At 35.8% G+C, this 18,586-nt stretch overlaps 1 protein-coding gene across 10 annotated transcripts in view; it reads right to left on the minus strand.

Moving 5' to 3' along the window:
- DENND4A (DENN domain containing 4A) overlaps positions 1-15,380 on the minus strand; it is a 105,355-nt gene extending 89,975 nt beyond the window's left edge. For 4 of the 10 annotated variants that reach the window (XM_036217910.1, XM_036217909.1, XM_036217906.1 and 1 more), the window contains exon 1: positions 15,165-15,378. The gene's annotated coding sequence lies outside the window, so the exon portion shown is untranslated. Of the gene's footprint in view, positions 1-15,164 lie in introns of all 10 variants that reach the window. The other 6 variants (XM_036217908.1, XM_036217904.1, XM_036217903.1 and 3 more) reach the window with 2 other exon arrangements.
- Between the last annotated feature and the right edge of the window lie 3,206 nt (positions 15,381-18,586).

Consider the following 18,586-nt stretch of genomic DNA (forward strand, 5'->3'; position numbering starts at 1 on the left):
GTATAATAGGTAAGGAAAAAAAAAAAACCCTAGACACTTTATAGAGAAATCTAAGAACACCTCAAAGTGAAAATTCTAAAAATTCCTAGCAAGAAAAAGAAAAATTAGTTCACTCGCATACACACAAAAATCTAACTCAAGATTTCTCATCAGTAACACTGGATTTAAGAAGATAATAAAGTCATATTTTTAAAGTGTTGAAAGAAAGGGAATTTTATATATAGCTAAACTCATTTGAATGCAACGGTGAAATAAAGATATTAGGAATATAAGTGCTCAGATGGTTTACCAAAAAAGCAGCTAAACACAAAATCAAACTATTGTTCAAAGGTTATTTAAACTGCATATCCTTAAAGACTCAAAATTTTAGAGTGAAACACTGTGAGAGAACATATTGTAATAAGATGATAACCAAATCTAGCAGACTATATGAGATATGACAAGAAAGGGTGAGTAAGTAACTTAAAGGTTCATTATTGTTAAGTAAACAATGGGAGTCAGGGGAGGGAAGAAAGGAAAAAAACAAAAAACAAAAAACAAAAAAACCAAAGGGAAGTAATCCTGAACATCAAAAGGCTAAAGAACTCTAACATGGTAGGGACGGAGATAAGGAAAGAATCAAGGCCTATGAGGGCCTACTAAGATACATGTCTTGTTCAAGGGGAAGATATATCAATAAGCTTAAAAAACTGATAGACAAAAGTAAATATAAACATGAATCTGACTACATAAAGAGTAACCAACCACCAGAAGAATAAAAATATATAACTTTCTAAAAAATTTATTTATCCTTAGAAAATAGTAAAAAAGAAATAAGAGAATATGATAAATAGAAAATATAAAATGACAGGAATAAGTCTCAATGTAATAAAGAGGCAAAGTTTAGCACACTAAAAAATCTCTTAGAAAGTACTCTTACATGTAACATGCTAGCCTTATTACTAATTCTTGAACAAGCCAGGCATGTTCTAGTTTCAGGGACTTTTATACTTTTTGCTCACTCTGCCTGGAATAGCCTTTCCTGATGCCGCTCAGCCAGATGCATCTCAGGTGCCAAGCCAGCTATATCTTCCCATCTTTCTTTCTAAAAAGTTACCTTCTCAGTGAGGCTTTCCATGACCACCCTATTTAAAATGTCCACAACCTCTCATGTCCAACACTCATATTCTCTTGTTTTAATTTTCTCAATTTACTACCTTTCACTATCAAACATACTACATACTAGACTCATTCATTTTATTTACTATCTCTCTCTCATTCTCCATAAGATTGCAAATTCAATGAGGGTAGGAATTTTTCTGTTTTAGTCACTGCTATATAATCAGCATCTAGAACAGTGCCTGGAGAATATTATATGGTCCATATCCATCGAGTGAATGAATAAACAAATTGAGTTGTCCATAAGTAAAGAAATAATTTTTAAATGAGGCAGATACCATGATTTGAATACCGTGTAGCCGTCAGAACCAATGAACTTGATGTAAACACAGCAACAAAGATTTTTTTAAAATTTAGTGTTTAATGAAAATAGTAGGAAATAAGGAATCTACAGAAAAATATCATTTATATAAATTGAAAACATATTCAAAATAGCATTATAGTTTTCAAAGATACATTCAGATGGTATGCTAAACATATTAAAGTGAATACCTATGGGAGAAAGGAAATGAGAGCGAAGGTGGAGAATAAAGGAGAATAAAATAAAAATAAAGCAGGGCCCTCCACAGGCCACTAACAAAAGTGTACCATGAAACAAGAAATGTGATTAAATCAATTCTCTATACCTAAGATGCTCTAACCCAACTTCCTCCCAAACAGAAAAATTTAACCACTTGTTTCAGCAAAACTCAATTCACTATGACCTTGCGAAGACCCACTTTAATAAAGTGTTTAAAAGAGGAAAGCCCAACTGTAAGAACTGAAGAGAATGGGAAGTGAGGAAGGACATACAGCCTTTTATAGGAGTTTTGATGTGAAGAGGAGCAGGAAAATAGAGTGATAACTTGTAGAAGACATGGAATCAACAGAGGATTTTTAAAAGAATGAATGAAATTAAGTGAGGTTAACCAATGGGAATCATCCAGCAGCTAGAGAAAATGAGGATGAAGTAGAAAAAGAGCATGATTGTAAAAGTAAAAACCTTAAAAAGTGAGAAGAGATGGGATCCAAAACATAGAGGGTCTGATCATAGAGGCAAGGATTTATTGCATTGTTAAGACAAGCTTTCCATAATAATGTTTAACGATAATTTTTCTGACTATGCAGGCTTTGGTGATGTGGGTTCTTAACATTTTTTGGGTCATGAACCTCTTTGAGAATCTGATTAGTGCTATGGATCATCTCTCCCTTAAAATACACATAGATATTCAGATAAAACTTTACATACAGCTTTAGGACTTTTGCTGAGCTGTGCTCCTCAAGCTAACACATACATAAGTCTGTTTTTTGATTTTTGCTTTTTTCACTTTTTAATTCAGGCATAACATACATACAGAAAAGTGCATAACTCTAGGAATTTCCATAAAGAGAACACACCACCCACTATAAATACCTCCCAGGTCAAGAAATAAAATGCTACCAGTAACGAGAAGCTCCCGATCCTCCTCTAACCTTTCCCCAAAGAATGGTATCCAGACACCTAACATTAGATTCATTTTGTCTGTTTCTGAACCTATTATATAATGGAACATGGAAGGATTCAGATAGTATGTATTCTTTTGCTCTAGCTTTTTTCACTCCACAATGTTTTTGAGTTTCAGTCATACTTGTAGCAGTTTATTAATTTTCATTTCTGCATAGCTTTTCATTTTGAGAACATACCATAATTTATCCATTCTATTGTTAGTAGACATTTGCCTTGTTTCTAATATTTGGTTATAATAATTACAAAATCATGCATAAATTATTGTACATGTCTTTTGATGTACAAGTGTATGCATTTAAAAAAATACCTACAAATAATACATGTATATTCAACTCTGGTACATAATGCCAATGTTACAAATTGGTTGTAATAAGGCCTTATATTTGATGGGTAAGATGGTTTAGAAATTAAAAAATTTTGTAAACAGAAACATTCCTCTGATTGAGCTCTCTAAAATATTAGTTTGTTGTCTTTATTTAAAAGGCTATTTCTAGGGCATAACTTTGGCTATGGTCTAGCATGGAGGTTGGCTGGTTGGTTTGTTTCCTATTTATTCCGAGTTTAGTTATCCAATCTTCCAGTCATTTCTGTAAGCTAACGACTATCCTTCCGATAAATTCCTTTTCCTTTTCTTCAGCTAACCAGAGTTCATTTCTGTTGTTTGTATACAAGAATCCCAAAATGGCAACCCTATCATGTCATGTGCCAGACTCTGTACTAGGCAATGGAAACACAAAGGCAAATAAGATATGTCCCTGCCTTCCAGGAGTATAATAGAGATGGGAGACAACAAGCAATTACAATAAATGATAAGTCTATATAACAGGAATGGTCACAGAAAACACAAGGACACGCAGTTTAAGCTTAGGTATCGGAAAAGAAAAAGATATCTAAATCTTGAAATATGAGTAGAATAACAGAGAGATGGAAAGGTATTCCAAACAAAGAGAACAACAGATAAAAGGCATATAACCTTTTCCATATACATCACCTTCTTCCTACACAGTATATTGAAAGCATATCTGAAGGACAAAAGCACCAAAAGACACAGACTGATGGATTTGTAGAGGATAAGAAACAATCCCAAAGTGTGACCTGGGTGACAATGGTGGTATTTTGGAGCTTGTTATATGAAAATGCACCACATGCTTGAAACACACATACACCCACCACCATCACTGCCACAAGCAGCAAAGTGGGCCACAATTACCTTCCTTTTTTCTCTTATCTACCTCAGGCACTTCTCAGAAAAGTCACCTATGGAGCTCTGGGTTTGAGGGGGAGGTTGTTTGGTTGGTTGGTTTTTTGTGATGGGGGTTGTGTAGGAATCATGAATGAGTGGATAAAGGAATTGAAAAGAGAAGTAAAGGTATTAATGAACTGATTAGAGTAGAAAAGCACAAAGCAGTCTGACAACTGCATACACTAGTTTTGCTTAAAGGTAGGCGCAATTCTACAGGAGAAAAACTGATGGAAAATAACATTTTATAAAATAGTGTGTGTACGCTCTGTCCTCTAAAATAGTAAAATTTCAGTATTGACATAGATCATATTTAGAGATTTATTTTTTAAATTACAGTAGGCTTATACTATGTACTGTTTTTACTGTTTACTTTTATAAAAACTTTGATCTTCATAAGATTTAGAAGCTCTAGCATTTTACGTTATCCACTGTATGGAAGTCTATGCTTGAAAAAGAAAAATCACCATAAAAGTAAACTGAACAACCATCCAATCAATATTGGAAAATTTGATAAAGGAGTCTGAAAGCAAATGATCAGTGACATCTCATTCTCAAAAGTAACAGTTATTGAACAAAGTTATAGAACAAAATGATTTGAGTAGTCTAAAATCTATAGCCCTCCTTTGAAAAAAGTAGTATTCACTATCATATAAAGGGCAGATGAAAAAATAAATATTCATTTCAGTTTCAAATAAATTAAATAGTGTAAAAATTCACTTCAGTCATACCAAACTCCACACCACCTTCACAAATTCAGTTCTTTCTGCCAGAATTCCCCTGTTCAAATGGACAGCTCCTGCATAATATTTGAGACCTGCTCTTTGAAGCCTTTTCTAACGTCTTTCGTCAGGAGACAGTGTCATTCTCTTCTCTTATATTTCAAGAGTATACTATATATCTTTCTATTATGATTATCACACAAATACTATAACCATTTTTGTGAACATCTACTCTTCGCCAACTATGTTAGGAACTCTTTGAGAGTAGGCAATGTTACATCTGTAGATATCTGTTTTAGCACAGTCCCTAGCAGAGGATAGGCAGTCAGTAAGCGCTTGTTGAATAAAGAATGACATAGCGTATTAATGATATTAACATAAGGTTATTTGTGTTCATGAAATAGCATGACTCAAACTTCAAATTCTGCATTCAAAAGCTAAAAAATCAGCTCCATTAATTTTTACTTGCAAAGGGGAGATATTTTTACTGCTTTCACAATAATCACAAATGGATTTAGGGTGAAATAAGTTCTTTTCTACTGTATAAAAGCCAATGAGTGGTCTCTTTTTAATTTTCAAAAAAAAAATCTGAATTTTATTTCATATTATTTAGTATTCCTTTGTAATCACCACCTTTTAGGATATTCGTTTGGTATATTTACCTCTCCCTCTGAGAGTTGTATGCCCTGTACGCACTCCCCTACCATAAAAATGGGGTCTGAAATGAAACTTTGGTTTCATCCACCATAGCTGACTGGACCAGACACAGACACTTGCTTCAAACTGAATTTCCTCCCAGGAATTTAAATGGGATCACAGAACCATGAGTGCATGTATGAATTTAAGAGTTAGAGGACTTGTTCGGCCATGCACAGTGGTAAAAGACAGCATGCAGGGAGAGAAATATAAAGTGGACAAGTAGGGAGAAGCAGAGAGACCATGCTGCCCCAGGGTAGTGAGAAAATAGTTGCCTGAGTTTCTGATAAGTTTCCAGTTCTTGGTTCCCCTCCCCCTCATGAAGCCTGCTGTACTTCTATAGGTACTGTGAAATTCTCAGTATTCTTGGCATTAACATTCTCTCTCTCTCTCTTTTTTTTATTAAGTTAGTTTGAATGTTGTTTTTAGTACTTACAAACCAAAGAAATTTGATTTTAAAAACCTCGAAGAAGTTAAAGGTCAAGTAGGAACATCAAAATGTCAGTTAATCATAGAAGGAGAAAAAGCCTTGTTTAAAAAAAAAAAAAAATGACTGTTACATTGGTATCTTCAGGCATTCCTCAGCATAAGAAAATGAAAAATACTCAGCACCCGTAACAGGTTCAAACAACATCCTATAAATCCGACTTCAGCATAGTTGTGAGTCAGTATGAATAAAATTCTATTTCAAAGTTCAGAAAAAAGTGAGATCGCGGAACAGGGAATCTCTTAGAGCTTATTAGAACAAACTATTTTTTAAATAATAATAATACATTTACAGTTTTGACCAAAAAAAAAAAAAAAAAGGATTTGGTAGTATAGCTTTTATGGTAATAATAGTTGGGTCCAGGCTAACAAGCCTAAATATCATTATACAGTTTTTCTTATCCATCTACATCCATTTCTCTTAAAAACATGTCACTTTAGAGTCCTCAACTAAAATATTCGGCAGAAGATAGTGACCTATAAAAAACAGGAAGCATTTCCCAATAGCACAATCATTACATGACATTAGCTTCTAAAACAAGACTGATATTAGATTTTCTATTTCATTTTGATAGTTTGTTAGTAAAAGGTTTCCTTTTTCAATACAGATTTTAAAAAAAAACTAGTTACAGTATATTTGCCAAGTGGATAGCAAAGAAGAATGAATACCAGTAACTGTACTGTTCCTACTCTCAAAACAAGACAAGCTTACATTTTTAAGAAACACTGACTAGTTTCATATAATCAAAATTTAGCCAGACTACAAAATCTACAAATGTAACAGCGAGTTCAGAGACAAGAATAAACAAAAATACGTCTATCAAATTCACCAAGATTATATAGACAATTCTGGTATTCAAAAAAAAAGAGGGGGGAGACATTAAATTTAGGATAGAAGGAAAGGGTTATGAAAAATTACACAGTGATTGCCATAAAAAATATTGTAAGTAAACAAGTCTCAATTGTTTATAATAACAGAAGGCAGAGGCATTGATAATTTTTAATTACTTATATTGCCTCTGGAATGTTTACTGAAATTACATTTGATTATGAGTGTCTAATATTCTGAGAATTTATTTTAAACCAAATAGTGAAGGGGTACTGTGCTGGTTTGGCTCAGACTAGTTGGTAAGTTCTCCAATTTCTCCATTCTGCCCCTTTGTTCAATTTTTCTTTACAACACACTTCGATTTATGTCTCAAATTAACAAATAGCACAATCTTAGCTTAGCTATCACCCTCACATCTTAATCCAAAAAGAAAGGCTGGTAAATGCTATTGTACAACCTATGTGAAGAGTAAGAGTAAATAAAGAGCATTCCTAGAGTTTAAACAGTGCTATTAACAAGAAAAGTATGTTAAAATTCAAATAACTAATTAGGAAATGCTAATCATCAATGCCAATTTCAAATTTGTGACAGAACACCAAATGTTAGAGCTACTAGAAAGATTAATAGTCAACTTGCCATGACAGTCTCATAAGCTAGGAATGTATCTTTCATTTTAAAACTCAGGATTAGTTGGTTTCTTCATTCATTCTTTAATTCTAGGTTATTGGGAGTAGAGGGCAGGATACATACATAAATTAAAACATTCTAAGGGCAATAATAGCTATAATAGGTTATTTACTGAACATTTACTCAGTGTAAGCCACTGTTCTAAGTACTTTACTTGCATTAACAAATTTAAGCTTCATAATAATCTTATGAAGACATCATTATCTCTATTTTACAAGGGAAGAAACTGAGCTACACAGATAGACACATAGCAAAGCCAGATTTCAATCTCAGACAGTCTGGTGAGAGCCAGGGTTCTTATTTTCAGAAAGGGGGGCTTACAGATAAGCAAGGAGATAAAGGAACCACATAGTGCTGAAGTAGAGTTAAAGATAGCAGTATGAATGCATGTTTAGCTTCATATAAATAAAGATGGATAGAAAAATAGTTATATGTTTGAATAAATGGGTTAGTATATGCTTCCTAGGTCTGTATACAGAAAGGGCTCAGAAGCAATGACACCCCAGCTGCAACGAGAACCCCCAGTGCCCAGATCTTGGTTTCTAGTATTATTCTCTAATAGAAGTAACCAAGGATCCTTATAGAAATGGTTGTAAGGCTGAGACAGGGAATATATAAGATGACCCTGGAGCATCTTGTAGTGCCAAAAACTAAGGAAATGCTATAAAGAAAAAACAGGATATGCTCTGTTGGTCACAAGAGCCAACCTGAAAGACGTAGAATAATTTGAGCAACAAAATAAATAAAGTAGTATAGGATTATACCCTAAAGTTATAAAATGAATATCAATGAGTCCATACTGATATCAATGACTGAATAAATAAACAAATAAATGAAAGAGAAGAGGAAAATCTCCCTTATAGAATTCCAAATAATTCTGTAGATTGCCCTCCTCAAGGAGTTAGAACTGAACTCCTCACTCACTGAGTAGGTGATCTGCACTTAGTGACTTGTTTCCAAAAAGCAGAATATGGGAAAACTTTACAGTAGGGAAATCTGGCAAACACTACGTTAGCCAGGTGATCAGCCAGGTGATTGAGGTTAAAAACAGCAGAAATAAATCATATTGATAGTATGTACCCTTGATATAATGTAACGAGAACAGCATTTTACCTCTTGTGGTGATCCTCCCCCAAAGCAATAACCCCAGTTTAACTCTGAAAAAAATATCAGACAAACCCAAATTGAGGGCTATTCTACAAAATATCTGACCCTGAAACTGTCAAATCATCAAAACAAGGAAAATTTGAGATGCTGTCAGAGCCCAGAGGAGCCAAAAGAAATGTCAACTAAATGTACTGTGGTATTCTGGATGGAATCCTGGAACCCAAACAAAGATATTAAGTAAAAACTAATGAAATTTGAACAAAGTATGGACTTTAGTCAATAGCAATATTCTGATGTTGGTTCCTTGGTTGTGATAAATATAACATAAATATGTCAGATATTAACAATAGGGAAAATGGATGCAGGGTATATGTTAACTCCCTGCAACTTTTCTGTAAATGTAAAACAATTCTAAATTAAGATGATGATGATGATGAAGCTGCTGCTGCTGCTGCTAATATTGCCTTAACCTTGATTTTAGTCTTTTAAGTCATGTATAGTGGGGTGGACCAAAATAGAAATTATAGTTAGTTCTGTGCAAAGCAATCTCAACACTGATGAACAGTTTATAATATTTTACATGCAAGTGCCTAAAGTCATTTCATATGTATACATTTCCATTCCTTAGTTGGTAAGCACTTTAGAGACAGAAAATGCTATTCAAAGCAGGGGGCCACTCAGATTTTGGACTAAAGAAAAATTATGGTACGAATTACATTAATAAAAATTCCATTAATTTTTAAAGTTCACAAAGTTTAAATAGTTTTAGGTAAAATATATATATTTACACTACATTACTGAAACATCTCATAGTTTCAGAAGGAGAGGAATTTAACTATATGTATTTTAAGAAAGTATATTGGAAAGTTCACTAACAGCAATATACTATAACATAAAATTCACAATAACTGGGTCCATAATGGTCATCATTCAAGAGATATGTAAACTTAATAATAAATAAATAAAAACTTTACTAACATTTGTAACTGTCTTGAATACATTTAAAAACAAACAAAAAATCTGCTTGGCCTTTCTGACTCCATCTTTTTCAAGCCTGCTTTGTTCCCATGGCCTTCAAGTGAACAGCTTCTTGCATACAGACGTGCTGATCATTAAAGGAATTGTTTGTGGCTTGAGTTTTTCAAAAATAGCCCCTTTCCAGAAAGTGCCTCTCTTGAGAAGATAAAGGGAGTATATTGTTTATCAAAGATTTACAGAAATTTCATAACTGGACTCACATCAACTAGAGTCAACAGACTAAGCACAATCTTCCTCAGATTCCTACTGGTTGCCTAGATGTCTGTGGTCATCAATAATCTCTTGCCCCTCCCATTTCTGTTTTCCATTGACATAAAAGAAGCTTGAACTCTGGACTTTCTTTAGATGGATTTGAGGCACCACTAAGACCCATCTCTTCAGTTTTAATAAACTTCTTACTCCAAACCCTGACGTCTTGAATTTTGGTCTTTTGAAGTGTTAGGCACATGGGCTTTGGACTGGTAACATCCTTACAAATTAGTAAGAAGAAGACAGCTCAATAAAAAATGTATAAAGGATAGGTACAGGCAAATCGCTAAAGAGATAACCAAAATGTTCTTACATAAGATGAGGGAAATAAAAATATAAATGAAATACCATTTCACACTAATTAGATTGGAAAAAAAAACTAAAGAGTCTGACAACACTAACTGCAAAGAATTGGAGAAACAACTTGTTTGTCAATATCCTACAAATATCTTGTAAATGAAAAAATGTTTATACCCTAAGACCCGGCAATCAGGTATATGACCTGAAGAAACTCTGGCATGTTGCTTCAGGGTATTCATAAGGCATTATTTATCATGAAAACAATCTAAATGCTCACCAAGAAATAATAAATTGCGATTTATTCATTCAATACAACACTACACACCAGTCAAAATGAATGAACTAGACATATAAGGCTAACAAGGATTGAGGGGGAAACAAGTAAACTGAAAAAAGCAAGTTTCAAAATATGTATACCATGACAAAATCACATTAATAGCTGCTTAAATTTACCAGCACGTTTAAAAAAAAAAAAGTGCCAGGCCCAGTTTTAAGCATCTTCTGTAAATAAACCATTTACTTTACACAATAACCTTAATAAGTATACACTTCTATTACCCCCATTTGACAGATGAGAACAAGGAGGAATGGAAAGATTTAAAAACTTGCCTAAGGTCACAAAACTATTAAGTAACAGAACCAAGATTTAAACCAAGGGAGTATAGCTCTAAAATCCACTTTTTAAAAGCATTTGGAGAAATACACACACACACACACACACACACACACACACACACACACGTATATATATATTTCAGGAAAAGGTAAACTGGAAGAATTCACATCAAATTTATCCATAACCACTGCCTCTGGGAGGGAATCCAAAGAGAGGGGGAAAGAGGATGAAATTGGGGAGAACAAGAGAGACTTTAACCTGATCGGCAGTATAGTATAAAGTTCCACACTGCTCTTTTAAAATTCAGTGTGATAACTATGATATATGTACTTCTTTTATCTTAAACATATACCTGAAGCAAAAATGAAAAATTTTAATAGTTTGTATGGTGTATAAGAGGTTTACTACTTTTTTTTTGTAATTTTCTGTATTTTTAAAAACCTTTCAAAAATAAAAATGTCTCATCTATAAAATGATACAACAAAAGTAAAAAGAAATTTAAGAAATTTCCAATCTCCATATTTCAGCTTTGATTTGGAAATGAAAACAGCTAAACTGTGAGTTTATGTATGTATATACACTAAATATACAGATGGAAATGTATTTTTACATGAGTCCAAGAGATACCAAAAATATAGAAGAAACAGTATCTCTTATTATACGTTTTTGATGACTCATTATTCTCAGTTAAACTAGCACTAGCAGAAAAACTCCCCTGATATCTTTCTACCTCTTTTTTCTTGATAGTTTGTCCTTCCCTGTTTCTTTCTACTTGTTTGTGCTTTTTAAAAGGAAGCAAAAAGGTGCCAAGAAATTGTCGCACACCTTAAAAATAATAATAATAGCCAGAGATGAACACATATGCAGCCCTTCAGAATATAAAATTCCCCAACATACAATCAAGTAATGTCCCCAAAATGTACTTGTAAATTGGCTGTCTGGAACTCAGAACACATTTTCCCATAAAGAAAGTAAAAAGAGGATATGAGCACCAGGAAAAAGATATTGCCAGAAGTGCCAGGCCATGAGCAGTGAAACAGGAAAAGCATATTCCTTGATAGCCCAAGAAGAAAAGAAGGTATTCTCAACCACAGTTTGAGGATGGAAATCATGTCTCATTCACCTTTGTATCCTCAGTGACTAGCAAAGTACAGTTGACCCTTGAACAACAGGGGTGTAAACTTGTGCAGGTCCACTTATAAGTGGATTTTTTTCAATAAATATGGAAAACGTATTTTCTCTTCCTTATTATTTTCTTAATAATTTTCTTTTACCTAGCTTACCTTATTTTAAAAACACAGTATATAATACACATGCAAAATATGCATTAATCAACTGTGTTAACGGTAAGAATTCTGGTCAACAGCAGGCTATTAGTAGTCAAGTTTTTGCAGTGTCAAAAAATCATACAGATTTTTCATATGGATTTTTAACTGCAGGGGGAAGGGGTGTCAGTGCCCCCATCCCTAGCGCTGTCCAAGGGTGAACTGTACCTTGCACTTATATATAACATTCAAAGACCGCTGCTACTGACCAGTGAGGAAATGAGAAAAAAACTAAGCTAAGCAGTCCATCGATAGGTGGCACTGTCAACACAGAACATTTTGGGTGTAAGCCACAAATTCAGGTTGGAGTTTAACAATGTTCATTATTATTAGCATCCACATATGTAAAACTATTACCAGGTTGGTGCTGGTGACCAGGAAAATGCCTTAACCTTAATCATTAGCTCTTAAGATTATTGTGTATTGCATAAGCACCATATTTTAGAACTCGGTTTTACTAACATAAATCATAAGATAGTTTGTCTGTTGGAACAGTGGTTATGTGGAATTTTCAGGGTTTTCTTCTATGACCCTTGAAAACATTTTTACACAATTTTTGATTATTAGAGTAATACTACTCAGAAACCAGAACATAGAAAAGTAGAAACATTAAAATAAAAATTACCTATAATCCTATCATCCAGAGATAGCATTTTTATTTTATTTCCTGCCAATTATTTTGCAATATATATGGTATATAAATAAAAGCATATATTTCACCCAACATACTGTACTTTCTCATGTCAGTAAATATTTTTTGAAAATATGACTTTTAATAACTGCATCCATCACATAAATTGTCATTAATTTCAATATCCCTCTATATGACATTTTGACTGTCACAAATTTTTCACTATTATAGTGACACACTATATAAATTAATCCTTTATGTATGAAGTTCTACATTGCCGTTTTAGGATTCAAAGTGATAACTATGATATATAGTAATAAAGTGTGGAGTGCTTGACTTCTCCTCAACCCGCAAATTCCATTGAGCAATAATCTATAGGAATTAAACAAACAAGAAAAGAAATTTTCATCAATTTTCCTTCAGTCATTCTCTTCTATATCTGATAGGAAAGAGGAATGTCCCACAAAGATAAGTCTCTGACATCGGAAAGGACAAGAAGAACAAATCAATTTTCCTGCTAGAGTCACTTTGTTTTTCACTTAGAATAATAAACCATGAATTTAAATAGGAATAGCACAAGATTTGTAACATATCAAATACCTCTATCTGTACCAGTGCTTAAATTTAGGTTTTCTCAGTAAGTAAATTGCTTTGAAAAATTCTGTAACCAAAAATTTAACTAATATTAATCAATGAGAAAACAGTAAGTTTTCTTCTACAATTTTGCCATCATTTTTATTATTTTTAATGAATTAATGTCATATACTCTATCTCTTCCTTCTTCTAATTAGTCCCCTAATTATTCCAAATATTATTCAAGTTGCCATAAATAGGCCAATGCTCCAGTAGCTTAAGAATCAATAATTATTTAAGCCTGTGGTAATTCATGTGGAAAGGTTCAGAACAAATTAGCATCAGCTTCCTGGCTCTCTTGCACAAACGGAAAATTTATATCGCTTCACCAGTTTTCAAAAGTGTAAATTTGTGTACATAAATTCAAAACTCAGGCCAAAATCTACTCATATTTATTCCAGTATTGGGCTGGTGTCAAGATCAATTAGCACTACTACTACTTTCATAAGAAGTACATTCTTATAAAATTCCACAATGAAGTAAGTCTATATTTGATCAGCTAGGAAAGGAAAATTATATAACATATAGTCTATATGATGATGATGGTGGTGATATATGCCATAGTTGAGAGCTGCAGTTCAAAGGGAAATTGTGAAAATGCTGTAAAAGTTGCCTAAAATGTTTAATTCTGGCCAAAATAAAACGAAATCCCATAAAAGAAGCCAAATACAATCTTTTGTTTCATTATAAATTCAAACAAGGTTCAAACAGATCAAAAATTCTGGATACTTAAGTTTCAAAAGCTGAATCCCAGAACTATCTACTCTACATATAAACTAAATAATTTGCCCGAGTCCTTATTACTACCTATTCTTAGGTATCCCAGAGATTACTTTTTACAATAATATCAAATGTATTACAATAGATTAGTGTTACCTGGGCTACACTGTTTACAGGTGTCTCCACCTCCTTCCACCAAGAGGAGAGGAGACAGACTAGGACAGGCAGAAAAGAGACCACATACACCAAACAATAGCTTGTAATCTTGTAAAATTGCTTTTTTACATGTGGACTATTTCAAGAATAACATATTCACAGAGTAATACAATTTCTGCCCTCACGGGTCTATTAGCTAGCTGACACGCGTTTTCTCCCCAAATAAATATATGCCTGTTGACTGATGCCTGTCCTACTGTTGCAAACAAGAAATAACTGTCTTGTAGGACAAAAACCCTTCTCTAAGGCTCCAAGGCGTAACCATACGTTTGCATTAAAAGCAAACTGAGACAATAACAGAAATCTCCCAGCACATGTCATTTAAAAGCACGATAATGAAAAGCTGTTGCTGAGACCCAGTTTTAGGTCACAAGCTTTTCTTTTTTTTCTCCTCCCCTCAGAATGCGATAAACTTCAACGGGTAATGGTGGCGACCAAGAATTGTTTCACCACCACCCCTCCCCCCAAAAAAAGACTGGAGTGGGGGGACTGGCCAATTTAGACGCTGACCCAGTTCACCCTGGCCGGGGCAAGCTAAGCAGACCCCCTAGAAGAAAACCTGGCCGGCCTCTGGGTGCCCGCCAAGCTCCCGCTGCCGTCTATTGAAAATAAGAGGCAGGTGGGATTCCGGGAGGCCACCTCCGTCTTACGTAATGGGTATGTCAAAATCCCAGTTCCAGGACCTCCCCTCTTACCGCCCCCACTCCCACCCCCACCCCCATCTTCCAGCAACAAGAGCCCCAGGCCAGCCTCGAATGGAAAATCCGAATGAAAACACCAGAGCCCTCCACGCGTTGGACGCAGAGGCGCGCGGGTGCTAGTCTCAGCACTGCCGCGCCATCCCGGAGCGGTCCGAACCCGCGGTGAACGGCCGGGCTCTGAAAACCACCCGGGCGGAGGTCGCAGCCATCCGCACCACCTCTCCGAGACCGGTCGGCCCCGCTCCCGCACCCACGGCTGTCACGATTCCGGGCCGTGACAGCTCCTAAAGCCACAGCTGTCCACGTCGCCGCCCTCGCACTCACCTCACCGCTGGCTTCCGCGCGAGCAGCGGATCGAGGTTGGAGAGCGGTGCCGAGTCACCTCACGAGCGGCGGCGGGACACGAGGGGCTGAATGCCGCGGCGCTCTGAGCCTGCTTAGCTCATCCCTAGCCCTGCGCTCCGCCCTGCGCGGCACCCCCGCCCGCCCAGGCCTGCCGTCTCAGTCAGACGGGACTCCCCCTCCCTTTGCGGCCGCCGCTGCCTCCGCCTCCTGCTCTGGCTTCAGCAGCCGCAGCCACCGCCGCTGCGACTGACGCCATCTTGGCAGTGACGGAAGGGGAGGGGGCGGGGATCACAGCCCACAAAGACCAATCGCGAGCCAGATCTGGCCCTAGGGGGCGAGGCTGGGCGGAGTTGAGAGTCGCGGGGTCCTAGCTCCGGAGACTTTAACGCTAAGAGAAGGTAGGCGGGGCTCAGCGGGTGACGTATGGTGTTGATGGGAAAATGCGCCGTGGTTCCCCGTCCTGTCGGGAGATTCCCCAACCAGAGGGAGTTGTGGGCGAGACTTATCTTCACTTCCCCTTTCACTACCCAGAGGGTCAGGGGTCCTTGTAGAGCCGACTGCCCTGTTGTCTCCTTCCTGCGCAGCAGCAAGGGGAATACTGACATTGCCTAGCCGGAGCTCTGCGTGTCTCTCAGAGCGGCGGTTCCTCCACTAAGGGTGCTCGGATTCCCTAGGAAACACCTGAAGGGTTAGTAACCCCCTAGTAGGTTTCGATCCCAAGGTAGTGAAGGTCAGGTAAAATGGGGAATTTAGGGGATTTTCTAAAAGTATGTGGCTAAAACACTTATTGTTGACTGAAAGGGTGTAGATTACATTGGATTAATGGCCTACTTAAACCTGCCTGTGGCTCCACCATTAGTGACTGTTGGCAAGTTGTCGCTAAAAAGAAATGAGCATGATAAAGGTTGATTACCGCTACAGGATTGCTCTGAGGGTTAAATTCTGTAATACATGTTAAGTGCTTGGCGTAGTGCCTGAAAGTACTCAATAAATGTTATTGTTCCATGGACAAATGAAGAAATAGGACCCTAAAAAATCCCTCTGGTTTCAGGTCAGCTTTCCTAAATTTTTATTCTAATATTTACTATCAGTCATTCAACAGACGTTCATTGAAACTCAAAGGCTGAGGAGACAGAGTGGTAAGGGAAACAGAAAAGGTCTGCCTTCATGGAACTGACGATCTGGTGGGAGAAATAGGGACAACAAATATTTAATCACATTTTTGGGGAAAACATACTACAGAGATTATGAACAGAATTCTGGGCAAGCCAAGAAAAGGATAGCTTAAAAAAAAAAAAAAAACGGTGGCCAGGAAACCCCATCTGAGTGATGAAAAGGAGCCAGTAAATGTGAGAGACGAAGAGGAAATATTTAAGGCAGAATCAATGGCTGTACAAAGAAACGGGTGGTAGGAGCTTGGATATTGGAACTGAGTGGAGTCCATGGTGCAAGGGGAATACATAGTGCAAAGAGGAGCCTGGTATGAGACTAAAGAAGTGAGTGGGGGCTTATTTCCCAAGGTCTAGGAAAACACAAACAAGATTGGATTTTATAGTAATTGCAACTGAAAGACATTGAAGAGTAGGGAATGACTATAAGAAGAAAGGAGTCGAGAACAGTGATGTTTGTGGTCTAACATCTATATCTATATTTCAGGCAATATATGGGGGAAAAAACCTGGATTTAAAGTAAAACAAAGCAAACAAAAACCAACAGCCTGGGGTTGAGCCTCTTCAACACTAAAATGGTCAAATTATATGTTCTAATTTTCAGTTACTTTATTGTTAAAAAATGTGTGAGTATCACAACACTGTATAGAAAAATACTACTTTCACTGAAATTGTTAAATGATGTAATTTGTTTCTAAGTGTTTTGTATGTTATGTTAATGTTGTGTATAGTAACCTAATCAATGCTATTTAATAAACACAGTTATTACTCTTTTTATTGATTACAAGTAGCAATCCAAACCAGTCATTTTTGCATAATATGCCACTAGAGAAAAAAATATGAACTATTATAAATATGTAGTTTCTTAATATTGTAGTTCCAAATCTATTTTTAAGTGCTTAGCTCTGAGTTTTCTAATGAAATTTGCTATCGAGATATGAATTAACAAAAATTATTGTGGTAAAATATACATAAAACTGACCATTTTAACTATTTTTAGTGTACAATTTAGCTGCAGTAAGTACATTCCCATTGTTGTGCAACCACTATCCATTTTCAGAACTTTTCATTATCCCAAACTAAAACCGTACTCAGTAAACGATAAGTCCTATTCTACTTTCTAATACATGAATTTTTTAAAGGTTTCTGGTGAGTTCCCTCCACCCCAAAATAGCAAATGGCCTTGGTGATCAGTAGGATTATTTGCTCCCATTGAAGGGTTCAGTGGACTGTACCATATAAATTTTGCAACCACCACCCAAGAAATAAGGATTAGTGTTTAAGTTTTTAGCTCAGATGGCTAACACATACTAATGAGAAGTATTAACATAGGATCAATTAATTTTTAGTACTGAAAAACCGTGTTCCTTAACAATAAAATATGTTCTATGATCTCGTAAATGTATGCTTCAAAATGACCCAGCAACCTGCTCCTCTCTAAATGCATATTTTTTGAATGCTATTAATTTTCATTAAAAAAAAAATAAGTGATTCCACCTCTGGGTAAATTTAATTTTAGAAATCACTCATCTGTGAAAAATGGATTAGAAAAGGACAAGAGAGAGGAAAGCAAGTTTTTACATTTCAAATAACCCAGCAGTCTATAAACTTATGAAGTTCAAAAGATTAAGATTTGACTTGAAAATACTGAGTTGATAATTTTTTTGTGTTTTGAGTACATCCTAGATACAGCGTTTTAACACAAATAAACGAGCTAAATTTCTTTTCCAGGTTGAAACATTCCTCCTGGTTGCCCATGTCATCCAACATGAGGGCATGGCTATAGCCAGCCTGTGAATGCAAGGTAGGGGTTATAGCATAAAGGAACACAAGGGAACTCTTGGGAATGGTGGATATATCCATTAAATAGATTGTAGTGATGATTTCACGTGTGTATATACACATCAAACTTATCAAGCTGCATGCCTTAACCATGGGTAGTCCTCTGTATGTCAATTATTTCTCAATAAAGCTGTAAAAATGAGTAGTAGTCTAATTGAGAACCCCCTATTCCCCCATTGGACACAGATTTAGCCTTTCATTGGTTTTAATTTTGGGGAGACTTTAGGTCAATTCCTCTCTGAGGAGTAGCTTGGCTTATCAAATAATTTGACTAGCAACAAAAAGCACTCTTTTATTGGCAAAAAAAAGATTCAAATATTTTCATCTACATTACAGAATATTATAGACCTATAGTTAGTTGCAAGCACAGTTTACAGAATGGGATTCTAA

This window comes from Rousettus aegyptiacus, unplaced genomic scaffold (genome assembly GCF_014176215.1).
Source record: "Rousettus aegyptiacus isolate mRouAeg1 unplaced genomic scaffold, mRouAeg1.p scaffold_m13_p_3, whole genome shotgun sequence".
Taxonomy (NCBI): Eukaryota; Metazoa; Chordata; class Mammalia; order Chiroptera; family Pteropodidae; genus Rousettus; species Rousettus aegyptiacus.